The sequence below is a fragment of the Scyliorhinus canicula genome, chromosome 13 (genome assembly GCF_902713615.1).
Source record: "Scyliorhinus canicula chromosome 13, sScyCan1.1, whole genome shotgun sequence".
Taxonomy (NCBI): domain Eukaryota; kingdom Metazoa; phylum Chordata; class Chondrichthyes; order Carcharhiniformes; family Scyliorhinidae; genus Scyliorhinus; species Scyliorhinus canicula.
The window spans coordinates 73568358-73584901 of NC_052158.1; positions in this window are offsets into that span (position 1 = coordinate 73568358).

Consider the following 16544-nt stretch of genomic DNA (forward strand, 5'->3'; position numbering starts at 1 on the left):
AGTCTGTGGAGGAGTTAAAACGAGCCCTTAGTGCAGCACCCGCGCTGCTAGTCCCAGACCCACTTTCCCCTTTCGCAATAGAGGTAGCTAGCACAGATCTGACCCTCTCGGCCGTGTTGCTTCAGGAACGGCACGAGCAGCTAAGACCAGTGGCTTATGCCTCCCGACTGTTAGACCCGGTAGAACAAGTATTCTCTGCCTGTGAGAGGCACCTCCTTGCTGTCTTCTGGGCAGTACAGTACTTTTCATACATAACCGGACTAAACCCCATCACCATTCTAACCGAACATACACCCACACAGCTACTACTAGACGGTCGACTGAAGGACGGTTCAGTTAGCCAGATTAGGGCAGCTAGGTGGACCCTACTTTTACAAGGACGGGACATTACAGTGAAACGGACACGCACACACACATATTTAGCAGACAATCTCCAATACCCCGGACAGCCCCATGACTGTGGAATTGTAGCTCCCCTGCATAACACAGGCCCCTTCATAGCAAAAACACCCCCCAGGAAGCTAGGAAACCCAGCACAAGGCACCCCACACACAGACACGTGTGGACCCCTCAAGATATACGTGGACGGTTCATCCACAGTTTTAAATGGTGAGCGTATCACAGGATGCGGCATCTACGTCGAGGACGCGCAGGGGCGCGCTCTCGAGGAAATAGCACTGAAGTTACCTGGTCACTTAGGCGCGCAGGCAGCAGAGCTAGCAGCCATCGCATATATAGTGGACCACCCCGATTCTTTCCCCAGCCCAGCAGACATATATTCGGACAGTTTATATGTCTGCAACAGTTTGACCGATTTTCTGCCCCTGTGGAGGACACGAGGTTTTGTCTCCGCAGACGGAAAACCCCTTCCATCAGCCCCTCTACTCCAGCATATTCTAGACAAAGCTAAGGACAGGACCTTCGGCATAATAAAAGTTCGCAGCCACCATAGGTCATCACCCCCTGGGAATGTAAAAGCCGACGCATTGGCTAAGGCAGGTTCCAGGAGAGGACACTTATGGACCCCCCCAGCTAGCGCACCAGCTAGCGCCCCTGTGAGCGCAGTACAAGTCTCACAAACAGAGGTTAAAGATCTCGTGGCAGCACAGAAACAGGACAGAGACCTCAGGGAGGTTTTCAAGGGAAACTTTGTGCCTGCGTACGAGCACTTTAAACACGCACTGACCACACATGAGGGTGTGATCATTAAGGATCAACTTTATGTGGTCCCACAGCAGGATAGAAATGCAATGATCACTTTATTTCACGATAACCACGGACACCAAGGAATTGATTCAACCACGAGGCACCTCAGGCAGCTCTGTTGGTGGCCTAATCTCAGGAATGATGTAACGCACTACATTGAGAATTGCCTGATTTGTGCTCAGAATAACCCGGAGCGGTATTCTAAGAAAGCACAACTTCGGCATACTCGCCCAGTTAACGGCCCTTGGACAAACCTCCAGATCGATTTTATAGGTCCATTGCCCCCTTGTCGGAATGGCTATAAGTATGTTCTGGTGGTGATAGATACCTTTACAAAATGGGTAGAGGCATTTCCATCACGTACAAACACAGCTAAGACAGCTGCAAAGATCCTGACCCACCACATCTTCACGAGATGGGGTTTACCCCGAAGTATCGATTCGGACCAGGGATCTCACTTTACAGGACGGGTCATGAGGAACGTCCTGACAATATTCGGCATCAAACAAAACTTCCATATTGCGTATCATCCACAGTCCAGCGGGATTGTGGAGCGCATGAATCGGACCCTAAAAACGACCCTCAGGAAAATGGTTCAAGAGAATAATTCCACATGGGATTCAGTGCTCCCCTTTGCACTTATGTTCATAAGGAACACTGTCTCCACATCTACAGGATACACACCACATACACTCATGACCGGACGCCCTATGAAAGGTACAGAATTCCTTTTAGGACTGGACATGACAAGCCCCGAAGTGACGGCCCTCACACATGAAAAGGCAGTTAAAGATCTAGTTGAGACTGTGAGGTCTGCACAGATCGCAGCCGCAGTCCAGCTAGGGAAACGCCGACAGCAACGCACTGCCTGTTTCAATAAGACCGTACACACCACAGAATTCCAGGTTGGGCAACAGGTAATGTTATCTGTTTATAACCCCAGCAGTTTTTTGGCTCCAAAATATTCCGGTCCCTACTCAATTTCGGACAAAATTAGCCCCTCCGTTTACAGGATAAAATATCCTAATGGGAAGACCGCGTGGTTCCATATAAACCAGTTAAAGGCATATGGAACACAGGCCAACCATGCTCACCATGTACTGCTAGATGCAGCAGAACACTTCACCCCGCCCACTAGAGACACTTTTCCACCATCCCCCTCACAGACCAGTTCATCCACGGACTCGCCCACGACTCCGCCCACAGACCACTACAGACCACGCCCCGACACGCCCACAAGCTGCCACAGCAGAGACAGCAGGACTGACACTGACTCTGAAGACAGCGACAGCACACAGCCATACAGCCCACACTGCACCAGCTACGACCCCGACTCCATTGACCCCATGAAAGTCACCTACCTCAAATATCCAGAACCACCACCCGACCCCGACTACCCCGACAACACACTCGACACTACACAATGGCACAGGGACAATTCCTACAGACTTGTCCGTAACGATGAAAGTGACCCCCGGTCACACAATTCCAACGTTGCATGCCTGATCCACACAAGGGTGTGGGATCCGGGAGAGCAGGACGACGCAATGTCTGAATCCCGACACGGCAACCCCTTTGTGACCCTGTTCACAGAGGCAGAATCAAAGTGAGGTGTCCAGATGATGTAAAATAGGAATCGTTTGAGGGAAACGATGTCCTTTCTGATGGAACCTGCACGTATGTTTGTCTTCGTTTTATGTTTGTTTGTTTTCAGTAAAGTAAATGGTTCAGCTGGAGGATGGACATCTTCTTTTCAGCTGAAAAGATTGTGACCACCTCACATACACGTTAGTTTATCCGCAGATACCTTTGAGAACTTCGGTTTGATTGGAGATCTTTTCCAAAGTTGTAAGGCTACACGCCAAATAGCTTGTCCGCAGATATCTCTGAGAACTTCAGTGATGTCCTCAGTTGGAGCATCTTGGCTCCCTTGGTTTTTTAGGTGCCCCTCTATTCGGCGAAATAGAGGCTGCAAGTCATGGTAAATACATTCATACCCGTTTTTTTTCCAGGTTACTCAGGCAGTGGACAAACGGCACTGAGGACCCGCCCTGTCTGAGAACCAACCCTTGGTCAGCCAAGCTCGGGTATGGCACAGCACGCCCTACCCGGGGATTCCATCCAACTCATACCCATCGCGGCCCATACGCAACTCATTCGGATGTTTGTTTCAAAGTTTGTTTTCATTTTACGTTAGGTAGCCCTTCGGCCGCCATCCCACATGCTATTTACATCCGGGAACATTCGGATGGTAAATCAGCAAAGCCTACGAGACGGCTCGCAGAAGGAAGGATTGTTAGGTGTATGCTGGTCTTTAAATTCGCTTTTTGAAAAAAAAAAATGAGGGGAGTCACAGGGTGTGACTTAGCCAGTCATTTTAAAGGGTCAATTGGGTTTTGAAAGACAGATGCACTAACAAGTAAAGGTCTTAAACTGTGTATTGACAGATACTGTGCTTGATCCCAAAGGTTTCAAAGGACGAGACAGAGGTCGAAGCCAGGATTGTCAATACCGGAGGAAGAAGGAAGAGAAAGAAGAAGAACAGCAAAATGATGGAAACCCACCTATTGTTTCTAAATATTATGTGTATATGTGTGGAAACAAGACACGTTTCCCCCACAACCCCCACCGTAAATGTTTCAATTACAGCAAACCCCCAGTGCTCAGCTCTGATCAGCGAGGTTCAGACCTGGTGCACTAAATTCATGACGTGGTACTCCATGTCCTATATAATCGAATCACTGTTGGTGATCGCGATCCTCATCATACTAGTACAGACCCTCAGGTTGAGGAAATGGAAGAGGAGAGCCTCTCGTTCCAGCACCTCACCCATCTATAGAGTTCAATCCCCCATCTTCGGATTCCACCAAACCCCTCAACCCCTCACTGATTACAACACTCTGTAAATAAAAAGTTCAGCCATGTATTATATTGTTCCATACTCGACTGCCGAGTTGGGAAGTGTGATGTTGTGGTGTGAATGGTTAAGGTTATAGAGTGATGGAATTTTAAGTTAAGGTTAAGGTTAATAGTGATAGGTAGAGGTTCCCAGTTGTAGTAATGCATGTCCCTTTGACATAGGGCCAAGTAGAAATGTTAGTTAAAAAATTTTTCTCTTCTTCCCATAGTTTAAGATAGAGTAGAACAGGAACTGGCAAGAGGTCAGAACACAAGGAAGGCAACGTACATAGGTGATCCTTCACAATATTATGATTGTGAGGATCACAAGGAGGGAATGTAGCCATGCTGGCCACGCAAAATGGACACTGAGCCAAACTAAAATGGAAGACAGAAGGAAAAGCCTGTTTAGTGAAAACAGACAGCCTGCTCTCAACTAATTAGCATTTTGCAAGCAGCAAACCAGTTTTCTGGCCAGGTGCAAGATCTCCAAGCCAAAGGTGTTAATGGCAAAGCGCTTAACATTCTGATGAGGCAGCCCAGATCCAGGCACAAACAATGGCAACATTTCCATCTCAATGTAACACTTAATTGGTTGTGCAGGCAGGATGGCACCAGAGTAACGAATATCGAAACCCCCCCCAACATCGAGGAAAGCCCCCGCATTGGAGGATTTCGAAGGTAGCCGTTTGGAAACGCTCCAATCGGTACCGAAAGGTAGAGCCCGCCTAGAAGGGGGCAAGGACATTAGAGAGGGGTATAAAGGCAAATTCCCCACAGAGCCCGGTCTGTTAAACTCGTGCTCCGGCTCTGACTGACATCTTGCATCCTGACTCCAGCCGTTGAGCACCAGCCGCCGAAACCGTAAGTTCAACGCTCGCTACGCGATCCAAGCCCACTAGACTCCCAAGTACCAGAACGCTTGCTGAAGGCTGCAGTACAAGACCAGGACGAAGGCCTCGTTCTCTGACCTTGCCTGTTCCTGTTAGATAAGTATTCTGTTCACTTAAGTTTAGTTATAGCTTAGTCTCTTAGTGTGTGTATGAGTATTTATTATAACTGTATAATAAATATTGATCGTTTGAACTTTACTAATCGGTGTATCGTCTTTATTACTTTGAACTTGACCTTGGAATACTTGTGACGTTGTCTATACGGCAACTGGCGACTCCAGAGCTAAATAATTACATACAACAGAGCCTAGTAGTGTTAAGCACACGTCGAACTCGGAGGCGTGTTAATACACTCCAATAAACGCGTAATTCGCGTTTATTGGAGTGTATTAACACGCCTCCGTTTAAAGGCCGTGTGCTTAACACTGCTAGGCTCTGTGTGTGTATTTTCAGCTCGGGAGTCGCCAGGTGTCGTATAACACCTCACAAATATTCCAAGGTCAGGTTCAAAGTAATAAAACGATACACCGATTAGTAAGTTCCAAACGATCAATATTTATTATACAAATATAATAAATACGCATGCACACGCTAAGGGACTAAGCTATAACTAAACTAAGCGATCAGAATACTTAACTAAACAGGAACAGGCAAGGTCAGGGAGCGAGGCCTTCGTTCCGATCTTGGTCTGCAACCTTCAGAGAGCGTGCTGGTCGCTGGGGGTCTAGTGGGCCTGGTTCGCGTAGCGAGAGTCGTATGGTCACTTACGGTTCGGCGGCTGGTGCTCAACGGCTGGAGTCAGGATACAGGTTGAAGTTCTTGGTCAAAGCCGGAGCACGAAAACAACAGACAGGACCATGTGTGGGGTCTATCTTTTATAGGACCCCAATGTCCGTGCCTCTTTTGGGGCGGACTTTACCTTCAGGTATCGATTGGACCGAATTCTAATCGATATCTTTTGAATTTCCCCCAATGTGAGGGTTTCTTCTTGATGGAGGGGGCGGTTTCTATAGTGGATACTTCTGGTGCCGCTCTGTCTGGACATCCACTTAAAGTATCTATTCAAACCTAGATGTTGCCATTGTGTGTGCCTAGATCTGAATTGCCTCATTAGTATGCAAAGCGTTTTGCCATTAACACCTTTGGTTTGAGATCTTCCACCTGGCCCGAAACTAGTTTTGCTGCTTGCAAAATGCTAATTAGTCTTTGCAGACTGCTGCCTTGGCTAAACTGCTTTTCCCTGCAGTCTTAGCAGTTCTCCATTTTGTTAGCCCAGTGTCCATTTTAGGTGGCTACAATATGGCATTTATTACTGGTGTCAGATGGCAGTTGATACTTGAGGTGAATAGCTGCCATCAGGTAGATTTAATGAGGACTATCACACAACCTTGCATAACATGGGTCCAGATTTTAAAGGTATCGTTTTCAGATCACCCACTCAAAATAGATGTAGTTATATCATCATGAAGCAATCATAGGATTGCTCAAAATCTTTATAGCACAATTTACAGAGCCACGCAATTTACTGAGTCAGATGTTTTGGTCAGGTCGATGCATGCAGTGAAGAGTTCCAGGTGTTGTTCTCGATATGTTTCTTGTATTTTTCTGGCAACAAAACATATCAGAGGTTCCTCTGGAAGGTCTAAAGCCACTCTTTGTCTCTTTGAGGATTTCCTTCAGCCACAAGATGGAGAAGATTGAAGGGAAAATGTGTCAGGATTCCCCCGATCTGGACAAGAGGGAAATATCTCCAATAGATTCCACTGCATGAGTTATCTCCTTTCTTGAAGATAGTTACAATTATTGTGTTTCTGAAGGCAAGGGCAGTTCTTTTCCTTCCCAGATCTGTAGGATAAATGTATGGAGTCTTGATGTAAGGAAAAATCCACCAGCTTTGAAGACCTCAGCTGGACTTATCTCAGGGCTGTAGGCACTGTTGTTTCTCATCTGTTTGATTGCTTGTTGCAGCTCTCCCATCAATGGTGGTTCAGACATTGATTCTACCACGGTGCTCTGGGGATAGACTGAAGAGTATCAGCTGTCTTTGTAGATTCACAATTCACCAGTTGTTCAAAATGTTCTTTCCTGAATTGATGTCAGTGTTATCCTGAAGAAGAGAAACACTATCTTGTGAACAAAGGGGATGTTGCTCATTTGATCCTGGTCTGTTAAATCCTGGAGTTACAATTGATGAGGAACTGAACTGGACAAGCTATACAAATACTGTGGCAACAAGAGCAGGAAAGACGCTTGGAATCCTGTGGTGAGTATCTCACCTCCTGACTCCCCAAAGCTTGTCCACTATCTACAAGACACAACTCAGCAGTGTGATGGAACACTCTCCGAGAAGAGTGCAGCTCCAAAACTCAAGAAGCTTGACACCATTCATGCCAAAGTAGTCCACTTGACTGGCACCTCACCACAAACATTCATTGCCTCCACCACAGTAGAATCCGTGTGTGCCATCTACAAGATGGACTGCAGGAACTCACCAAGGCTCCTCAGGCAGCACCTTCTTAACCCACAGCTACTGCCATGTGGAAGGACATGGGCAGTAGATGCATAGGAACATGACCCATAGGTTCCCCTCCAAGTCACACACCATGTTGATTTGGAAATAGTTCCTTCACTGTCGCTGGGCCAAAATTCTGGACCTCCCTCCTAACAGTGCTGTGGGTGTACCTACATATGGACTGCAGCTCACCACCACCTTCTCAAGAATAATTAGGGATGGACAACAAATGCTGGTCGAGCCAGCGATGCCCACATTCCACAAATTAATGACAAAGGAAAATGAATTTGCCCTGGTGACGTCAAAAAGCATGGTATACAAGCTTTATTATAAGTGCATACACATAAATATTTGTAATGGAAGAAAATATGGAAATTGCATGCAGATTTAGCATTTTTAATGCATTAGATGATAAAAATGAGTATGCTGTTAACATTTTAATAACGGTGCATGCATGTAGCAGACATCAGAGTTTGATTAATATGGAGTGGGATGGGGGCGGAGGGAATTATTTATGGTTGTGCGGCAGCTGATGGGATTGCAGTTGAAGAGAGGTGTCCAAGGCTTAGGATCCTCGGAGTAGGTAAGTCTGGGGCCTTGAGAGAGTTTGAGCGTGTTAGGGACAAGGGCAGTATTTGGAGAGGGTGGATTTAAGGCACGAACTGGGTAGGAAGGAAGTGGGGGTTTATTCTAGGTGGGGCCACCCCGTGATTAGCAAAGGGCAGAACAAGAAGTGCAAAGCCCCCCTCCCTACCCTTCTTTTCTGCCCTTAAACCATTTGAGGTTAAAAATTGGGCTTCCCTCACTCACACAATTATCCACGTATTATGGAGTGGCCATCTTATTATTTGCATCAATAGGCTTGATAATAAGCCTAATTGATTGATTGATATTTATTGTCACATGTACCGAAGTAGGGTGAAAAGTATTTTTCTGCAGCCAAGGGAATGTACACAGTACGTACATAGTAGACAAAAGAATAATTGACAGAGTACATTGACAGTGGTCCATCAACAAATATTGATTGGTTGCAGTGCGGAACAAGGCCAAACAAGAGCAGCATAGGGTGTGGTGAATAGTGTTCTTTCAGGGAACAAATCAGTCCAAGGGAGAGTTGTTGAGGAGTCTAGTAGCTGTGTGAAAGAAGCTGTTTCTATACCTGGGTGTGCGGGTCTTCAGTCCCATGTGTGAAACATACCTGCTGGGAGCACGTAAAATTCGGCCCCAGATTCTGCACATGATGGATGCAAAACGATCTGAAAATTATGGGTGCTTCTGACCTGCAGCCTGAAAGGAACAAGCATTTTACCAACTGGCAGAGCTCCCTCACCAAATAATTCAAGTCTAACCTGAGCCGGTTTTTACAGAAAAAATTGGACACTGTGGGCTTAAAGTGGAACATATTTCTGTAAGGAATCATGCACTGCGTATTACACTGTTTAGGAATCCTCTTATAAAATGATGAATTATTTGACTTATCATATGCAGTGAAATTAAATGATAATCGCTTATTGCCAAAGTAGGCTTAAAATGAAGTTACTGTGAAAAGCCCCTAGTTGCCACATTCCGGCGCCTGTTTGGGGAGGCTGGTACGGGATGCATTAGTGTTCCACTTGTACGTGGTTATAAAGTACATGTCTGGCTACAGAAGATAACCAAGAAGTATCACATTGTACCCTAGTGATATTCTATTGTTTCCTACATTACAATTGTAACTCTCCTTAAAATAATTGAATTGTTTATAAAACCCTGGGACATGTTGAGAGATACTCTGTGAATGCAAGTTTTTTGATTCTGATGAATGTGCAAATCCTCAAGTCCTATAACAGATTTTCTGTTGAGTTAAGACACACTGAGGCTGAAATATTGAATAAACATTGGTAATTTGATGATTGACTAAATGTATATATATCTGTGTTCTAATATAACCACCGGGGAGCATACAATCTCAATTTTTCAATGGCAAGGACTAAAGTGGAGTGTTGCAACTATTTCATCTTTCAATTGTGCACAACTTGCTTATCTGTATATTGCAAGAAAGGCAAATGTATGTTAAGTTTTGTTCCGAAAGGGCAGCACGGTGGCCTAGTGGTTAGCACAACCGCCTCACGGCGCTGAGGTCCCAGGTTCGATCCCGGCTCTGGGTCACTGTCCGTGTGGAGTTTGCACATTCTCCCCGTGTCTGCGTGGGTTTCGCCCCCACAATCCAAAAATGTGCAGAGTAGGTGGATTGGCCACGCTAAATTGCCCCTTCATTGGAAAAAATAATTGGCTAATCTAAATTTAAAAAAAAAAAAGTTTTGTTCCGAAGAAATCGTAGTATGTGAATAAAAATGCCCTGTTACAATTTTAAATGTCACCTCTCAGCCTGGGCATTCAGGATGGTGGGGTTTCCCACCCTGTGACATGAAGAGTTGGTGGAAAACAAATCACTGCCAATACTGACTACCCAAAACCATACCCCAAGGAGCTTTATTGGCTGGAGGCGGCAGTTCATAGAATCATAAAATTCCTACAATGTAGAAAGAGGCCATTCGGCCCATCCACCGATCTCTGAAAGAGCACCCTACCTAGGCCCACGATCCCGACGCCACCCTATCACCATAACCCAACCTAACTTACATATCTCTCCATCCTACCTAGGCCCACGCTCCCGACCCCGCTCTATTCCCATTACCCCACCTAGCCTGCATTTATCATGGCCAATCCACCTATCCTACACATCTTTACTCTGTGGGAGGCATTGTACTGTAGCACCCAGAGGAAGTCCACACAGATACTGGGACAACATACAAGCTCCACATAGGCAGTCACCCGGCGTTGAATTGAACCCAGGTCCCCGGCACTGTGAAGCAACAGTGCTAACGACTCCGCCCCTTTCCCGATTGGCTGGCAGTGCTCTCGGCTCAGCAGTGCCAAGCACTGCAGTGGACAGAACTGGGACTGCAAGCAATCCTCAGAGTAAAAATCACAGATATCCAACACCAGGTAAATGTGGGATCTCAGGGCAAGGAGGTGAGACCTGGGGGGGGGGGGTGGGTTGAGAGGGGGTTGCGGTATTGGTGGAGAGGCCACATGGAGGTAGCAGACACAGGGGTTGGTGGGGTGTGCAGAGCTTGTGGGGAGGGGGGCTCCTGCTCGATGTTGAAAGGAAGCACCCCCAACCCCTCTTCCTACCTGAGGCCGAAGCAGAGTCATATTCCAATCCCTGAACTCCTCCTGTCAGTCTGAAAATTGAGGCAAAGCAGGAAATGGCCCTTAACTGATCAATAATTGGCCTCTTTTGGGCTTCAACTGCGGCAAGGGTGAGAAGATTGGCCTCGGCTTCAACGGTCCGTGGAGGCTATCTGAGGAATTTTACAAGCACCTGGCAGGGGAACGTTAAATTCTGTCATGTACTGTACACATGAAGACACAAAGCAGAAACTCATCATCCTGAATAGACATGATCCTCAAATCCAGTGATAATCTCCACTAATGACGAGTGTGTAATTGTGGTCTCCTTACCCAAGGAAGGATATATTTGTCCTGGAGGGAGTGTAATAAAGGTTTACTAAGTCATACTGATTGCTGAGGCAAAGGAATTTACATATGAAGAGAGATTGAGTCGGCTTATGTTCCCCCAAAGTTTGGAAGACTGCGAATGATCCAATTGGAAGATATAAAATTCTTGAGGAGCTTGATAGAGTAGATCATGAGAAAATGTTTCTCCTGGCTGTGGAATCTTGAACATGGGGGACACAATCTGCAAATAAGGGGACTGAGATGAGACATGGAAACCTTCAGAAATCAATACCCCAGAGAACTGTAGATGCTCAATTGTTGAGTATATTCAAGGCAGAAATTTTTGGGTGCTCAGGAAATTAAAGGATTTGGAGATCTTGCAAGAAGGTGGAGTTGAGGTATAAATTCAGCCATTTTGATTGACAGAGCGGGCTAAAGAGCTAAATGGTTCACTCCCGCTGCAATTTCTTATGTTCTTATGTGTTCAATGCTGTTTGAATGGGGTGGCACGGAAGCACAGTGGTTAGCGCAGTTGCTTCACAGCTCCAGGGTCCCAGATTCGATTCCTGGCTTGGGTCACTGTCTGTGCGGGGTCTGCATGTTCTCCCCGTGTCTGCATGGGTTTCCTCGGGGTGCTCCGGTTTCCTCCCACAGTCGAAAGTAGTGCAGGCTAGGTGGAATGGCCATGCTAAATTGCCCTTAGGATAGGTGGGGTTGCTGGGTTACGGGCAAAGGGTGGAGGTGTGGGTTTAAATAGGGTGCTCTTTCCAAGGGTCGGTGCAGATTCAAATGGCCTCTGTCTGCACTGTTCATTCTATGATTCTATGAATTGCTGGTTGTGCTCAGAAGGTAATCGAGTTTGAATCAGCTGGAATATGAGTCACGAGGGCCAAGTGCTGTTTATCATTCTACTGAAAAATACCAGCTGCTATGAATGCCCACGTGAGGCCTGGGAGCTTATGCAGACGTGGTGGTTCCTTTGCTTGGTGTGGCGTTAGTGCATTACAAGGTGAGCATATTGAGACCTCACTGCCTATATCAGCATACATAGAGGGCCAGTACAATGATTATTCAGTTGCTTCCAACCCAAGGTGCCCTCAGTGCAGCTGTTGGAAGAGGTGCTGGAGGGCAGGTGGAAAAACAAATCTTTGACCATGCAGAATTAGGCCATCTTGTATGATTAGTTCTCTGAAACTAAAGAATACACAGAGTTTGTGAGGAAGCTCCCTGGGAGATTCTGGCCAAACTTTCACAATTATGTCAGACAGTCATGTGCACATGATGCCTATTTAAGTTCCTAGACACGACAAGAGGACAACTCCCTCTATTTGGCTTGTGTCCACATCCGCCTCGGTCTGGTCTGTAGTGGGTAGGAAGGTTCTGGAGAGAGTATCAGCCAGCTAGAGTTCATTTCTGCATTTTAACATCAAAGGGGCGGCACAGTAGACAGTGGTTAGCACTGTTGTTTCACAGCGCCAGGGACCCAGCTTCGATTCCCAGCTTGGGTCACTCTCTCTGCGGAGTCTGTACATTCTCCCTGTGTCTGCATGGGTTTCCTCCGGGTGCTCCAGTTTCCTCCCACAAGTCCTGAAAGGATTGCTTGTTAGTTGAATTGGACATTCTGAATTCCCCCTCCACGTACATGGACAGGCGCCAGGAACGTGGCGACGAGGGGTTTTTCACAGTAACTTCATTGTGATGTTAATGTAAGCCTACTTGGGATTATTTAGATAGTTAATTAATTTCTTAGCCAAATTTCAATGCAGGAAGGAAATAGAGATGTCACAGTTTAGGGATGGTATCTGTGGCTGCAGCAGACTTTTCTCCCCTCTGGTCTTGAGGTTTCAGGTTGAAGCCCATGTAAAACTGCAATTGCTGGAGACAATTTGCTTTTAAAAATATAATCCGTCTTTTCCAGAAGTCGATGATTTTTGCACCTGAGGTTTCCTTCAATAAAATATTCATTATCCTTGTTGGATTTCAAACTGGAATAGAGATTGGGCCTTGAAACCTGAGCTAGAAGGGGAGAGGAAGTGTATTACTGACCCACTGGCAGGTTCTTCCATTCTACTGTTCTGGTAGCTTGCATGCTGTACTAAAATAGACTTGAAAAATGATTATTCCAATCACATGACCTCTTTCTCAATAATGAATTCAGAAGATATTTGCTTAGCTTATGTTTGGACAGAATGCTATTGTCTCATAGCCTCAGTTATTAGATTCTGTAATGTGCTAGCTATCAGCATCTGAATGATTCATTATCCATCTTGACGAGATAGGGAAAAACACCTTTCTCTACAGCTATTGTCCTGGTAGACTCTTTGTCTCTGCTTGAGAGGTAGCATTATGGAAATGTTAATATGAGTTCCTGTACATATGGAGTAAATCTTGTGAAGTAGTTCTTGTCATCAGCAGGTGTGAATTCCATGAGAATGTCTTGGCATGTGTTCATTGTAATCCCTTCCAGAAAACTAGTCAACTTGCAATACTGGACATCAGGTGATTTGTGGCAGCTATCTTAAGATAATGGGATGGAGTCTCCATTGCCTGACACCGATATCGAGAGGAGAATAGAGCGTTGAGGGAAAATCAAATTTGGTACCCATGTGAAGCTCCAATACCTTGCCGGCATCCTCAGCGCGCTACATGTGCTGGCAGGAGGATGCAAATCAGCATCTATTTCCACTTGATTAATGAGCTGAAAGCCTGCGTCTCCATGCCCCCCCCCCCCCAGCCCACACCCTCCCCCCGTTATGAACCAGCCCCCAAAATTCCTCCGGGCGGAATTTGGCGCAAGTTTGTCAAAGCGTGGCCCTGATGTACCGGACCCCACAGTGCGTCAAGGAGGTCAATGCATATCTTTCCCTTCACACTTGAATGCATCTAAAATACCCTGCTTTGATGCTAACCATAATGTTTATAAACACTCTTGCTATGATTGACGGTTCCTGACCATATTAAAAGCAGCTAAATGCTTTCTGCTGTGAAAGTACTTGTCTGGGGGGATCACTGATGGAGGTTCTGATTGGGGGGGGGGGGGGGGGGAGGTCTCTGATTGGGGGTCTCTAATGGGGAGTCAAATGGGGCATCAGATGTGAGGTGGGAGGAGTCGGGTTTGGGGGGGCTGATCCAACTTCAGGGGGACGGGGGAGAAGATGCCCCTAGTCAGTGGGAAGGCGGGGAGACATGATTTGCGTCCTGGGGGGGGGGGGGGGGAGGGAGGGACCCACCGCCGCCAGACCTCCATTTTGAGCATATGGCTCAATACCGTATTTCCCCCAAGCATAAATTTGCATGGTGAAGGAGAGAGACTCTCACCTGGGCACCGCTCCTTGCGCCAATGGAGACCAATAGTGATTCTCCACTGGCGGGAGCACTTAGACTCAAGAACGGAGAATCCAGGCTAATGTCGTTGCTTGCTTTTTGAAAGTCCTCATTAAAAATTCAATATATATTAAATCTGCCGATGGAATTAAAGATTAATATCACCCATGCACAAGCCACATAATCGTGACAATTAGGACAGTTGGAGGTAGGTTTTAAGGTGTGTTTTAAGAAATGAGAGATGTCAAGATGCAATGTTATTTAGGGAAGAAATTGCAGAATTTATGCAGTTTAAGGCTGCATTATGTCAAAGATTGAGCAATAAAATTGGGGGGGACATAAAACTCCATTGTCATTTAGATTTTCCATTCCTTATTCGGGGAAGAAACCTGATAAGAGAGATGGGCGGGATTCTCCATTGCCTGACGCCGAAATCGTAATCACGATCGGGCGGAGAATTCCTGTTTACGATCGAATAGGGGGCGGCGCATGTTTTCGGATGCTCCACCCCCTCTAAAATGGCATCACCGAGAAGTACGCTGCACGCCATTGGGACCGTCTCAAGACTTTACCTGAAGGCCCTCCCCCAATGCTCCGCCCCCGATGGGCCAAGTTCTTGACGGCAGGGGACACGTGTGCCCTCAGTTGTCGTCTCCAATGCCGGCACAGTCGGGGGGAGCTGTGTTGCTGGCTGAGGGCGATTCAGCGAGGGCTGGGGGGACTGGTGGGAGGTGGCTGGGGAAGGGGTGGTGAGGGGGTGGCGAGGGGGGCACCATCTGGAAGATCGGGTCCACATGCGGCCGACACCGTGTCGCATGGCGTGATCGCTGCATATTGGGAAGGCCGTGCATTTTACATGGCGCGGCTGCTAGCCCCTCACCAGTCGGAGGATCGGTGCTGGGGCCTCGTCGATTTTTTTTTGTCGTAAAACTTGATACTTCCTCCAGACAAAGCCTCAGAATCGGAGAATCCAGCCCATGGTGGGTGTGTGCTTATTCGCTTATTCTTACTATACATCTTCCTTTGAACCGTATGACCTACGTCCAGACACAAATGCACCTCTACACTGTGTGCTACTGAACAAGTTTAACAAAATCCCTAAAATTGTAACATTTTGAATGCATGTTCCAACGACCTTTTGCAGTATTCTGGTTGATCACTGTTGAATCAAATCAATGTTATGATGCTATCAGATTGTAGAGCAGTGAAAATTCAAAATCAGCCTGGTTAATCTAATGAGACTGCGTCTGGACTTGGCATTTCTGCAGAGAGATTGCTTTACAACTGGCTGCAAGGCTGAGATAAGCTATTTAGAATTGGTCAGTTTGAAGAATTATTGTGTTCTGAATTCAGGCGTTGTGCTTGCTTGAGTACAACAATGTAAATTGTCTCACTGCCTTACCCTGCACTGCACTTACTGAGTAGATGCAGGATGTTCATACTGACTGACCATAATACTTTGAACAGAAATGATTTGTTGCTTGACGGCTATCTAACTTTTTGGCACAATATGGGAAGAACAGTTTCTCATCAGCTATGGAAAATGAGATAAAATTGGTAATCTTCACGGACTCTTTAGCACTTTGCTGCCTCTCCTGCAATAAATGAATAACTGGACTGCTGATGCCTTGAAGTAAATGCAATCCCTTCTGGCCCCACCTTTCACAAATGTAATTTAACACCTCCTGCTGCTGAATGCTTATTTCTCTCGCTAACTCAATCAAGACTAGATACGACTCCAATTCAGTGGGTGTTGGTGCTATCTGCAAGTGAGAGTCAGCAGCAAGCTCAGCAGGGGAAGCTTTTTCATTTATTATCACCTTAATGTGTTCTGCATGCCTGGAGAGGAGCAGTGTGCCCTGAAACCTTGCCTCTGTAATAAATGTGATGACTGCAACCTTCGGAGGTGTTGAACCGTTCCTTTATGTTTGACTACCCCCTGTTGTGTCTCAGTTCCAGAAATGGATGTCCCGTGGGTCACCCTCGGCAATTGCAACTTTGCAGGCACAGGAAACAAATAGCTTCCCCCTGCCACAGCTGCTGGTTGGATGTAGGAGGAAATAGAGGGGGCGAGGCGCGGGGGTGCGTTGGGGAGGAGAGGGTGAGGGGGGGGGAGGTCAGTGGAAATCCAGAGATTTAAAAGGAAGCAAAATTATTTTGGTCGACTGATGAAAGCAGTCACGCCTCCCACGTCTGGGATTTCCATG